This window comes from Phasianus colchicus, chromosome 13 (genome assembly GCF_987193195.1).
Source record: "Phasianus colchicus chromosome 13, bPhaCol1.hap1.1, whole genome shotgun sequence".
In the NCBI taxonomy this organism is placed as follows: Eukaryota; Metazoa; Chordata; class Aves; order Galliformes; family Phasianidae; genus Phasianus; species Phasianus colchicus.
The window spans coordinates 7,628,513-7,641,122 of record NC_143448.1 but is presented as its reverse complement, the minus strand read 5'-3'; the positions used below and the strand labels follow the sequence as shown (position 1 = coordinate 7,641,122).

General features: G+C 36.6%; 1 long non-coding RNA gene across 4 annotated transcripts in view; it reads left to right on the top strand.

Moving 5' to 3' along the window:
• LOC116243609 (uncharacterized) overlaps nt 1–12,610 on the top strand; it is a 55,280-nt gene that overhangs the window by 346 nt on the left and 42,324 nt on the right. For 3 of the 4 annotated variants that reach the window (XR_004170020.2, XR_004170021.2, XR_004170019.2), the window contains exons 2-3: nt 2,351–2,421; nt 2,757–2,861. This is a non-coding gene — a long non-coding RNA (uncharacterized LOC116243609). Of the gene's footprint in view, nt 1–2,350; nt 2,422–2,756; nt 2,862–9,025; nt 9,086–12,610 lie in introns of all 4 variants that reach the window. The other variant, XR_004170022.2, reaches the window with a different exon arrangement.

Genomic DNA, 12,610 nt, shown 5'->3' with positions numbered 1-12,610 from the left:
GAGCCGCTGTTTATTCTACTTTCAGTAAAATATTTAGGATGGCAAACATACATACATACATACATACATACGTGTACACACATATATATAATTATTTTCTTTTTAGCCAGCAAAGCAGATTCTAGGCTAGTTTGTTATCCAGATGGTTCTTGGTATCCTACTCACTCCTGGCGGTGACCAGAAAGCACTTCTTTGTCTAACATTGCCATGTTGAAGCTGCCAGTTCTGCTCTTGGTTCAGAGATTGTTAGGACTACTTTGGAGAAGCTGCCTTCAACGTGCATCACCACAGCGATGCAGTAAGATATGCATCAAACCCGCTATTGAAGAATCTTCCCACCTGTAAATAATACCCATTATTTATTGCCAAAGAACACCAGGTACAGAAGCAAAACTTCCTCACGCACACTTTTTCACTGCCCAGTTGTAACTTCGCAGTGGTTACTGAGCTTTCTCCTGAAGTATTCATGAGGAACTACGCACGTGGCAATGACTGCCAACCTGTAGTGGGGTTGTCTTCCTGAATACTTAAGGAAATACATTCTGATTAAGCAGAGTATTATTCTTGTTGTGTTCCTGAAGCATCATGTTATCAGTATTAGAGGTGTTCTGTTTTTGTTTTTTTTTACCTTTGATTTCAGTATAGATATAGAGAAGTCTATTCAGTAGTGGAAACTTCAAAAAAAGTTGTCTTCTGTAGACAACAAGGAGAAAACCTCTGTAGCAGTAGCAGCCAGTATTTTTAGGTATGAGAACCACAGTGTTCATCATTTGCAGCAATCTGTGTGGTTTACTACAAAAGATATCTGTGATTAAGGCTTTGATTCTGTAAACCTGCACTAACTTTTTGCTTGTGAAAAAAACAAATATTGATAGTCCCACAATCCTATGCATTGATAGTCCCAAATCAATGCATAGCTATAAGCATTTGCCTTTCACAGAGTAGAAACTCATTCCTTGAGCAGTGAAGCTGGACTTTTTCCTACCTCTTTACCACAGCATCCTCTCATTTTTCTCTTGGCAACCTCAGCTCTGAAATGTATCCAGCTTACTGGAACAGACCCCATAGCAACACCACATAGGCCCCATCGCAGTAGGAAACCAGGGTAAAAACATTTCAAAGGTCATATAAGCCACCTTTCTGCTCCAAGGTGGAATCATTTGTGCCTTCGTTATTTCTGACCAATGTTTGTCTAAACAGGTCATAAAAAGGCTCCTACAGTTGAAACGTTAAAACTTGCCTTCTAAAACCTATTCTAGTGTTTATCTGTCTTTAGCATTACACTGTTTCTCAGCATGTATAACTTAAGTGTCCCATTATAAATTTAGTGCATTCTTGAAATGCTGTAGTGAACATACAAGCAATTTCCCCCTTCCATTTCTGAAGATGTGAAGTGCTATTTAGTTTATTAGTGATATTTTACATTTCTGTAAACCTCATTCTGTGTCTCAAGAATGAAGGCAGGCCACCACCAACTGCCAGTTCTCCAGATGACCGTGTACTAGCAACACATGGTAGCATTCTCTTGAGACTGAGAAATATGATTGCCAATGGTTGCTGAACTGGATACTCAGATTTTGTGGCTGGATCTGGTTTCTCAGGCAGAAGTACTGCTTCTGAGCATTCATAGTAACATTTGATCCTGGCAGCTAAGTGCCTAAGTCCTAAGCAAAGCATCCACAAATAAAACCTTATCTAAGTCCGTGTGTACTATCACCGAAGCCAGCAAAAATATACATGCTTAAATGAATTTATTTTCTTTTTGCAGCATCTTAGAGTCTCTAAAAGTAATGAAGAATAATCTTTTACACAGTTCTGAATATACTATTTTGACTACTTCTTTTGGTATGAAATGAGAACATTTAGTCTTTAAGGAAAATTAATACACAGGTCCATCAAAATACAACTGTGTTGAGACTTGTGTTGGAGAAGTATCCAAAAGTAACAGTGTGTGCTAATTACAAATTAGTGATTGCACAAATGATAAAAGGAAATCTAAGATAACCATTTATAAAAGTAATAAATATAGTATAATTTCACAAGAAATATTCATTGTTCACCTGGAAAATATGTTCTATTTACAAAAATAGAAGAAAAAATATTTTTATTTTCTTTTTTTCTGACCAACTAATATCTTCCTCATATGTATTAGCACAATGAATGCACTGTAGGGATTTCTACTGTCCATAATTTCCCAGTATCACAGAAAGGAAAATTACAAACCTTCACATTTTGTCTCAAACATTCAGGAGAATCCTAGAGGTGGTACTATTGATTAAGATGGAAAATCAGTTACTTAAATACCTAGGTATTAATTTACCTGTTTTAATTTGCATTCTTTATTTCACAGGCTGCAAAACATCTGTATTGACAGGCAGAAGAATAGCAGAGCTACTTAGAGCAGTTCCATTACCCAAAAAAGTAAGATTGTTTTTCTAAACACTGATACCTGTTTTGTATGTTTGGATCACACATATTGTTAGTAGCAACATTTTGAACTGACAGGAATCCACAAGAAAGCAATTTGGGGATACGCTTAAGACTTTCGTACGTACTATTAAACAAAATCTGATTTGTAAGAAATCACACATTCTCTGAAGCATGTATGATATCCTACTCCTAACATGCAAAGTTTCATACGTATATATACACACATCTGTACAGACACACGCAGTATTGCTCTCCTGTAACTCCTGTAACTGCATTGATGAGTATTTAACATGACATAAAGCCCTTTTTTTCTTCTTTCCTGCAAGGCTGTCTCTAAGGTCTGTGGCATTTGACAGACTCCCTCAGGTTTGATCTCACCAGACAATGGGAACAAGCAAAACCTTCCGAAGTAGAAGCTGACATTTTAGAAGGTAAATAAATAAAATCCCAAACTTAGTATTTTATATAACAAATATTTCATTTTAGAAGTAATGTTATGGTAGACTGGTTGGATTTGGCAGTCCTGATGTACCAGCTGACTTCATTGGATATTCTCATAGAAAATGCATGTTGTAGTCTATTATTAATTACTGTGCAGCTATGTACTAAGTCTTCAAATATTTAAAAGACAATCTGAAAAAATACCACTGACTTTCTGTGCTTAATAATAATTGACTGATTTCACTGATGCCAGTTATTTTTTAGAAAAAAACCTCTTTTTAAAAATCATTCTTTTTTAAAAAAAATATTGATTCGGTTTATTTACCACTTATGACCACTTCCAGAAATCGAAAGAGACAGAAGATAGCTTCTGTAGAAAGACTGAGGGAAGATGAAAGAATTTTTGGTTTTGCAATAGGCACAGTATTAGGGAGACCAAAAAAAAAAAAAAAACTTTTAACAGGAAAAAAATGTTAAGTGCTTTTAAAGAAGTTTTTCTTGAGCAGAAACGGTGCCTTGTTACTCTTCAAATAATATACACACATTGAAGTATACTACAGAAGTATTTTCAGAACTGTAGAATTCAGAGAACAACAGATCTACTCACTCTTCAGAAGCGCTGTATAGTTGGTATAAGACTTGTCTTTTACCACAGCTTCATCCTGATAATAGCCAGCAGCTTGACAATTTGTAGATATCCTAGCATATAGAAAACGTGAAATTAGTTTGCACATATTTCTTCTATATGTAGTATTTATTTCGAAAATATATTTATTTTTAAAATCTATCAACTAATTGTAGGCTATCTAGCAACTCTGATGTGTCACAAAGATCAGCAAAAATATTTGTGATCATCGTATCTCTAGACAATTATTACCTTGCTATTTTAGAAGGGAAGCAAGTGGCTGTCTGCCAACATGGCTGAAGTAATTCATCTAGATTCTGTTTTAGAACAACAGGCTCTGATTTTCAAGACAAAAGTAGCAGCACATTGAGCCAACACAAGCACTGTTAGCCTGAGAACCAGTATGAATCCAAAGAGGAATTTAAGACCATCAGGTTCTTTTCCAAGAGTCCATAAGTAGTCATTAGATAAAACACAGTTCCAGTCAACACCGTCCTGTTTTACATTACAACTGCTTAACTAAATTTAAAAAGCCTTTAAAACCAATTAAAAATCTCCTGAATTACCCAGTTCTTACATATTTAAATATGCAGTCTTCATTTTACTCCTCCTGAGTAAAGAATGAAATGTATAATTATTTAACACTGAAAATGACTTAACGTCATGAAATTTTTGTGGGCATGCAGCACACAAAACTGCGCAGAAATAAATTCCTATCTGTTTAGTGAATTATTATTATTTGTTATTTGTGGTTCAGGCAAACAGCCAACATTTAGAGCCTTCCTGCAATATTTCTATCAGGAGGTGACTCGTGTAGGACATGGGTGCATCTTTGGCATAAGCCTATTTATTCAAGAAATGGCTTCCTTGAACATACTGGAGGAAAAAAGGAGAGTGGCATCACTTTGTTTGCTTACAAATTCTTTTTCTGCTTTTGTAAAATAAGTCTGACAGAAACTCATGGCTGTTCTTCAAGTTTTCTGATAAGAAAACACAATCCTCATTTCTATACTTGGACAAATCTCCTGAGGCACATGATTAACACCTTGCTCAGATCCTGCCACGTTTACCACCTCCTACTGTTCTAGCTCTCACAATATGCATGAATGTTTCATTGTTCCCGTTCAGCTCTTACTTATTGACTGTACTCAGGCCCATGACTGAGCACAGTCACAAACATTTGTCAGAATAAGAGTATTATGAAAACACCTACAAAGAAAATGGTCACACTTCCACCCTTCCCCCCTACCTCTCCCTCCCCATCTTCCTCTAACCATACAAACAGGGACAAAAAGTCTCCTGTTTTTCATTTTCTGCATGAATCAGTCAGAATGAGAGCACTACTGTGGGCAGGCTTGGACAAAGAAGCAAGGTTTGCATTCAGCTTTAAATGAAGGAAGATTAGGGAGGTTTGGTTTTCGTCCATAACATTTCTTCAGCATACTTGGAATGGTCATCAAGACATAAATGCTGCAAGAACGTACATTACAGTAACAGTCTGCTTTATTCCCATTCCTGTTCATGTTTAAAATGTATTTAGAGTCATTATCGTTCTCAAGAATGTCATGTCACCAGAAATACATCAGCAAGTCATACACTGGCTAAATATAACACCTTACATCAGGTTCTGGAAGCAGCACAAAGTTGGGATATTGAGTATGAGGTATCCTTTGTCATGCAACATTCCTTTTCATTTTGCTGGGAGTTTGGTCTGAGCAGACACCACAGGGCAGACACCACAATGAGGGTTATAAACTGGGGGGGCTCACCAAAGAAGCTGTTGGCCACAACAAAATCTGATTATGGGCACTTCCCTGACACTTCTGATTTACCAGAGAAGAGGGAAAATTACAAGAGACAGTATTCTGTTTTTCACACCTGAGTACAGATAAAGCTTGAGGCATTATAATGTACTTTGATATATGTGTCTATTTTATATTGCAAATGTGATTTTTCTTGCTACTGTGATATCATTTACCATCATAGCACCTCTTACTTTCAGCTCTTCGCCTTCTGCCAGTACTACACAAGGGAGGCTTTTGAGTCACAGCCTTCATTTTACTCACTGAGCTTACTGAAGTAGTGTTATCCATGGTCTCAAAAGAAAGAAAAGAAAAAAAAAAAAGGAAAAAAATCAAACAAACACAGGAAAAAACAACCCAGTCTGGTTTGCAACAGAATAATTCGAAGAATATAAGTGGCAAAAATAGGTTATCCATCCTAATAGGTATGCTGACACTGAACATAAATATTGTTACTGTAATTTTCTGTACTAATTTATGTTTACTGTTTTCCTTTTTTTTTTTTTTTTCCTCCTGTTATGTGGAAAGGACATCCCTGATTAGAGTGAAATAAATTTTTCTTAGTGATTAGCCTTCATTCATTGAAGATTAAGCACACATAAAAAAGTATGCCCAAAGTTATGTATCAACTCCTAGATAGCTAAAAATACATCGTAACTTGTTTTGATTATTTTATGCATTTGCTTAAAATGAAAAGCTCATGGGAAGATCATACATTCACAGAGCTGCCTGAGAGAATTTATAACTTGTCAGCTGCATAAAGATATCATCTTCCAAAGTATTTTTAGGTGACACGGTAACAACTTTCAATAAGATGTTAAACAGAAATCTTGTGCTAGCTTTGCCTGTATTCACTTGTGATACTGCTTAGAAGTTTATTTCTCTTGAAATGAAAGAAAATAAGTGTCACGTTTGAACACAGCAAAATACACATCCTTTGTATTAATTCTGGAGCAAATCCTACCCTGCTAGCCCTGTGGGGTTAAGGAGAAGCATTGCACAGTGCATCCATTGCCACATGGACCCTGCAAGCTAGGACTGAATTCCAAGAGGCACACCCCAGGGAAGCACTTCATGCCATTATAAAATATTATATGCCTGCACAGCCTTACGTACAGCATTAGGAAAGCCTACCATATCACCATCTTGTTTTTTAAATAATATGCAGTTGAAAGTATATCACGTCAAGCTGAGACTTTTGCAGGCCTCTCTCTACTGCAACCCATTCTCCCTTAAAAAAGGAAGTCTGAGGAGGGTGCTAATGGACAAAATCCCTAGTTTGTTCAGGAGATCATAAACTCTGCAATGGAGGCATTCCTTGCTGCAGAGCTGTTGTTGCTGTTGGCCATCCTACATATTTAGGAATTTTGGATGTGTGCTAGGGAAAGCTACTGTCATAGCAATAAAACAAATCAACCTCTGTGTGACCCCAGAGCACTCTATTTGGGGACCAATTCTGAAGAAATAGACTGCAGTAGTTTCATCAAACATGTCTGTCCCTTTAAACCTAAAACTGTAGACAATTTCCACAACCAATAAATTTCATCTGTGAGCTTCCAATACCCCTGTAACTACAGTGGGAAGCCCTGGGATGTGACCTGTCCTGGTAACTAACCAAAGCAGCATCTTCCCCAGCTGCACATCAAAGCAGCAGGAAAACTGAGTTTTAGAAAGGAATTTTGATTTATATGGAAAATCCAACTAATTAACCTTATCAAAACTCTCATCAGCGACAGCAGAGTTCCTATAGGGCTGCATCCAAAGTAATTTTTTGTTTATTGAGAAGAAATATTTTACTGTACTCATGGATACAGGAAATAACTTGATTTCAACTACTACATCTGCTACCTCTCCTCATTTCCAATTTAATTTTGACTATTTTGTATTCTTTTGCAGCATCTACTCAATCAGGCTCAACTTTGATAATTGTACACTGTGTTTTTCAGAGTGGCAGATCTTCCTTTTTAGCTAGGAAGACCATTAAGAAACTGCTTTAACCAATGATCGCTTGAACCTTTTCCTCTTTTTTTAACTGCTATTTACAGTGAACCTCTCCTTTTCTCTCAATATTATTGTTGCCTTCTGGATTGCTGCCTAACAGTCAGACATTAAAAAAGCAAAAGGGTATCTGGCATTGCTACCAAGGAGAAAGTACCCCCTGGGAACGAAAACAGGGCTGCTGCATCTGCTGAATTCTAATGGAAATGAATTTAATTTAGTTAGAAGATAGGCACTGGGGCTTTTCAGAGCCAGAGGCCTTCTAAAGTGTGTATGTGTTTATAATAAATCCTCAAAACTATTTTAAATTTCATTCATATTTGCAGCTTTCTAATTTTGTATCTTTGTTACAACCTGGTGTTTAGTAAAGCCATAACATAGTCCTTTCACCATGGAATTTTTTTTTCAGTGTGGCTCATTCGGTCCAACCTGGCTACCAGCACTATGAGAAACATGGCAGAGGTGGAAACTTGGTTTTGTTGGTAGTGCTAAATGCATTGTCTAAAAAGCCTAAGCTTGCAAGTGTCAAATCTGTAACAGTCTTTTAGATACTATATCCAAAACCTCCTTACCTCTAGGTTATGACTTTCTCATAACCTAGAATGGAGAGAAGTCTCTACAGAGTTCTTCAATACAAATTAAGCATAGATGTTATAAAATGCAATCTCTCATGCTGATGGAGGAGGAAAAAACAATCAAAAAGTGTATCTCACTCCTAAAATTCTTGGCATGAGTTAAGAACTTTTCTAATCCATTCACAGTTTATTATTTTCTTACTTTGAGTTTTGAACTGCAGTTGCAATGACTCTGAAATGCATTGTGATGCAGTTTAAGTGTTAAAAAAAACACTATACAGCTAACTTGAGTCAGAAACCCTCTGAAATGCCTATTTCTTTGTCTTTCAGATCAGTTGCCATATGCTTTTTTTTTTCATATGTCTGTTCTCAAAGAAATTAGCTCAAACCAAGCACTGTAACTATGCACTATTACCCATACAGACAAGTTACAGATTAAATGTCTTTCTTTTGGAGATTGGACAGATGTTATTTCCTACATGAAAAGGATTATATTAGCTACGACAAATTCTGAGTAATGTAGGCATTATACTTTGTTAGTAATCCATGAAGATTCAGTTAGGCAGAACTGGGAATACCCTAATACATCCCTTTTGTACATACAGTACCTATCTTCCACATTCTAGAATATTCTGAATTCAGAAAGTTAGCAAGAATTTTGTGTCTCTGTCCCCAAGGACAGATTCTATGTATCCTGGGGAAGCATGAAATTACTGTTTCTCTTCCCAACGACGATTTGTGTGTGCATGAAAAGACCATCACTACGTTTGCTCCTCTGCCTTACAGTACCCACAACAAGAGTTGGAAAAACCCACTCCTCATGACTGTAATTGAAAGAGTATCCCAACTGAATAGCCATGAGCATGCTAGAATGCTGCTGGACTACTTCTTACCCTTTTGATGTCACATCTGAGACAACAGAGGGAAAAGCAGCAAAGTTGCCTATAAGCAATCCCATGACCAAGGCACAGATACACAGCTCAGATGCAGGTGGCTCAATTTCTGTGATGTAAGACCAAATTTAAATCTTTGACTTCTACAATGGCAACAGAGCACCTCTTCAGACTACAAGACACTAAAGCATATTAGGAAAAACACATCAATTAGATTTTCAGAGATCTTGCTCATACTTTCCTAACCTTATTTGATTACAGATCCCTTTACATAGCCTTCATAGCATCAAGACCTGTTTCACATCAGGCTAAGCTGCACAGGTAATTATTTTATTAAATGTACCCACGTCTGTAATTCATAATTGTATGTCAGGGTTTCAGTATGTTAGTTTATGAATGAACATACAATTGCAAGATTTCCTGCCCCATAGAGCTTATTATATAAGATGGGAGAAAGAAAGGGAAACAGAGCCGAAAGAAATTGGCGAGACAATAAGAGCTAGCAATATAGGAAGTACTTACAGTATACTGACAGCCTGATATTTGCCCTGCTTTGTAGGTGTGGGGAAAAACGTTTACTGGGATTTGAAGGAAAACAGAACATACAAAACCTATTACAAAGCATAAAAATCAAAACAGAAAAATGGGATTTAATCATTCAGTACCAGAGGTACCATTAAACCCATTCACTGCCTTTCCTTTAAGCAGGAGGATGGCTTGTTTATTTGATGCAATATGTATAACTGTACCATCTCAGAAATGGATGGTATTTCCAAAGTCACTGTCTAGGAAAAAAACCAAACAACTTTTTAATCAAGATAGACAGCGGAGAGAAGTACCAGAATAGGTTTGTTTACTGTGAAGAACATATGATGTTAAAAATACTTTTTTTTCCCTGGCTGACATAGTATAACAGTTAAGAAGAAGTGAGCTATAGCTTTGACAGTCAGGCCTCACAATGTGGTTTTGGAAAGCATTTTGCATTCACTAGCTACAAGTTTAAACAGAAGAATCCCCTGGCATCACCACTGGCTTACACACAGATTCATTTATACACACTCCATTTTTCATGAGGTGCCCACATCAGTCATGTAATATTACTTCTCAGAGAAGCGCTGTTGCTTTTTACTAGGACAAGGCTTCTACCATTTTCTTTTTGCTATTTCATGTCCCAAGGCACAGTAGAGAAGCTTCTGCTTTTCACTGTATTCCTCCGCTGGCTGTAGAGAGTAATTTTCATGCTTGGTGTGTATAAGACCTTCATTAGAAGAGATCCATTTTATCCAGATCTCTCTGGTCTGTAAAAAGGTCAAGACTATTTCTTTGGTTACATCTCAGCATTCAGTCTTCTCTGCTTACTGAAAGTCTAGGCTGAATTTCATCTTCTAAAGAAGTAGATCTTTGTATGCTTATGCATCCGCATGAACAGTTACATTTAACTTACACAGGACTGATTCCTGCTTATAAAAGACCTTGGAAATCCCACAGTATTAGGATTGTGTGTAGCAGAAAATATCTGTATCCCATTTGTGCTATGGGAACACAGCCTTTTACTATCTCAGTAGCAGACACACAAATATTTGAGGGCCAAGCATGAATAGCTGAGCTGTAGCCAATAGATCTCCTGGGCAAACTCATACATTGCTTTTAAGAACTTCAGGTCCTTCTGTCCCACTGATGATTGTGCAGTGGTGAACAAAAAGTTCTGCATTTTACTTCCAGTTCTATGGAGAGAGTGGAAACTGCTATCACAGTTCTTCTGAAATATATGCTACCTTTCTGAGCTACAATTCATAGACAATCTCCCATAGGCTTCCATAGTTGGTGCATAAGAGCTGAAAGCATTAAGGTTTTTTTTTTTGTTTTTTTTTCCTCTCAGCTGTAGTTTCCTTTCATCAGTAGTTTTAGATATTAATCCCATCTGATCTCCATTGACACAAATGTAACTGGTCAAGTAGCAGGTCTTCAAGAAGCTCCCCAGGTACTTGCTGATAATTCTCAAGAAAAGCTCTAGTTTATTACATTCCTTTACTGAAACAGAGGCAAAAGAATTGCTTGAAAACTTTCACAGTTTCAGAATTTCTAACAAGCAGTGTGTTAGAATCTCTGTGGCTTTAACGATTTGAGCCTAACGAGCAGACTAATTGCTCAAGTTATTGAATCTCTCAGCTGGAAAGAGATTGCTACCTGTAATTTAATTTATTAACTATGCACATACCTTTAATTTTCCGTAGAACTAAATAAAGGATAAGAAGTGAAATAACAGCTCTTAAAGCCACGCATTTAAGAGGCTATGAATTAACTTCCATAGTTACTGCATAATCCATCATATTTTCCTTCTCTTATCTTCTGTACTACTGAAAAAGCTAACTAGATAAAAGAGAAACAAAGAACTTGTGAAGAAATAGTAAGGACCACTTGACACATAACTGGATATATGCAGCAGGAAATTGAAATCGTTTTCACATCCTGATTTTCACCTTACTAATCTTTTTATAGAGGTTTTGCTGGCAACTTCCTGTTTGGAAGAGAGTACACAAGACTACATAGTGAGAAAGAATCTTCTAAGCTTGATTGAGGCGCTGTACGGAAGACAATATATGCTCCTCTATATGATAAGGCTTCAGTTCATATTGTTGCAAATATGTATTAGTTTCATCACTTAAGAAATGGAGGACAGTGGTAGCATCTGCACCTTTTGCTCAAAGCATAATTCAAAAAAGGAAAATAATATTCTTTTTAAAAACACAACTGGAGAACTCACAAATGATTAAATAACAAGATTTTGGACTTCATATAACCTGAATGTGGTCTCCTTTCCAGAGACCATAATCTAATTTCACCCACAGCAAGATCTGAAATAATTTCATTACTAGAGGGGTAAAATATACTGCACGTCTGTAAATTAATCATGAGAGATAGAGGGAATGTTTTCACGTGGCTCACACAAGAATATGAGGTTATGATAAATGTAGTCACTTCCCATTCTGTTGAATAGTGCTCTCCAGTTTAACATATCTGGCTACACAGCACTTACAGCCCCTACAAGGAGAACAGCTCACAATACAAATTAGTAATTGCTTGGGTAACAGCTCAGTGACGTTACAAAGAACGTGTCTGTCATACTATCAAATTCCTCCCCTGCACAACAGACGTGATGTAAGTCTTCAAATGTAAGTCAGCATTTGAGCATCAAGAAACAAAAAGGAATGTGGAGTCAGTATCTATCAAGATGAAGATTTTTTTTTAACATTACCTCATTTGTTACTGTCTTATTTTTAGCTCACTGTATTGATTTCTTACAATATTCATCCTCCTCACTGTCACCAGTCTAGTCACACAGTGATCATGCTCATATTCTGTAATTAATGTATCACTTCTTCTGCACTTAGTATATTTGTGGTTTTATTAGGTATATTTTCAATACAAAAAGTGTAATTGCAAAAAAAAAAAAAACACCACACCACCACAAAAGAAAACCCCATAAACACACCACCACTGAAATGAATGCATTAGCATAAAATCATAAAACGCTTCTTCAGAAAACACACTCAATATATTCAGCTCATATCACCAACTGCAGACACCTGTATGATGTGATACATGCAGGATAGAAATAATAGAATCTATGAAAATACCTGACACGTTCTACACACTACGCATTTACAGCCTATTGCAGAGGCCTGAAGGCCTTGGGTTTACTTAGATTTTTCAGGGATTCTAAAAAGTCTTAAGTGGACCTTCAAGTACTGTGAGAACACCTTTAATTTATTCTGAAATGCATGCATTGACTGCACTCTAAATGTTTACAGTTAACTAGAATTAACTGCTGCTAAATGTTTTCCA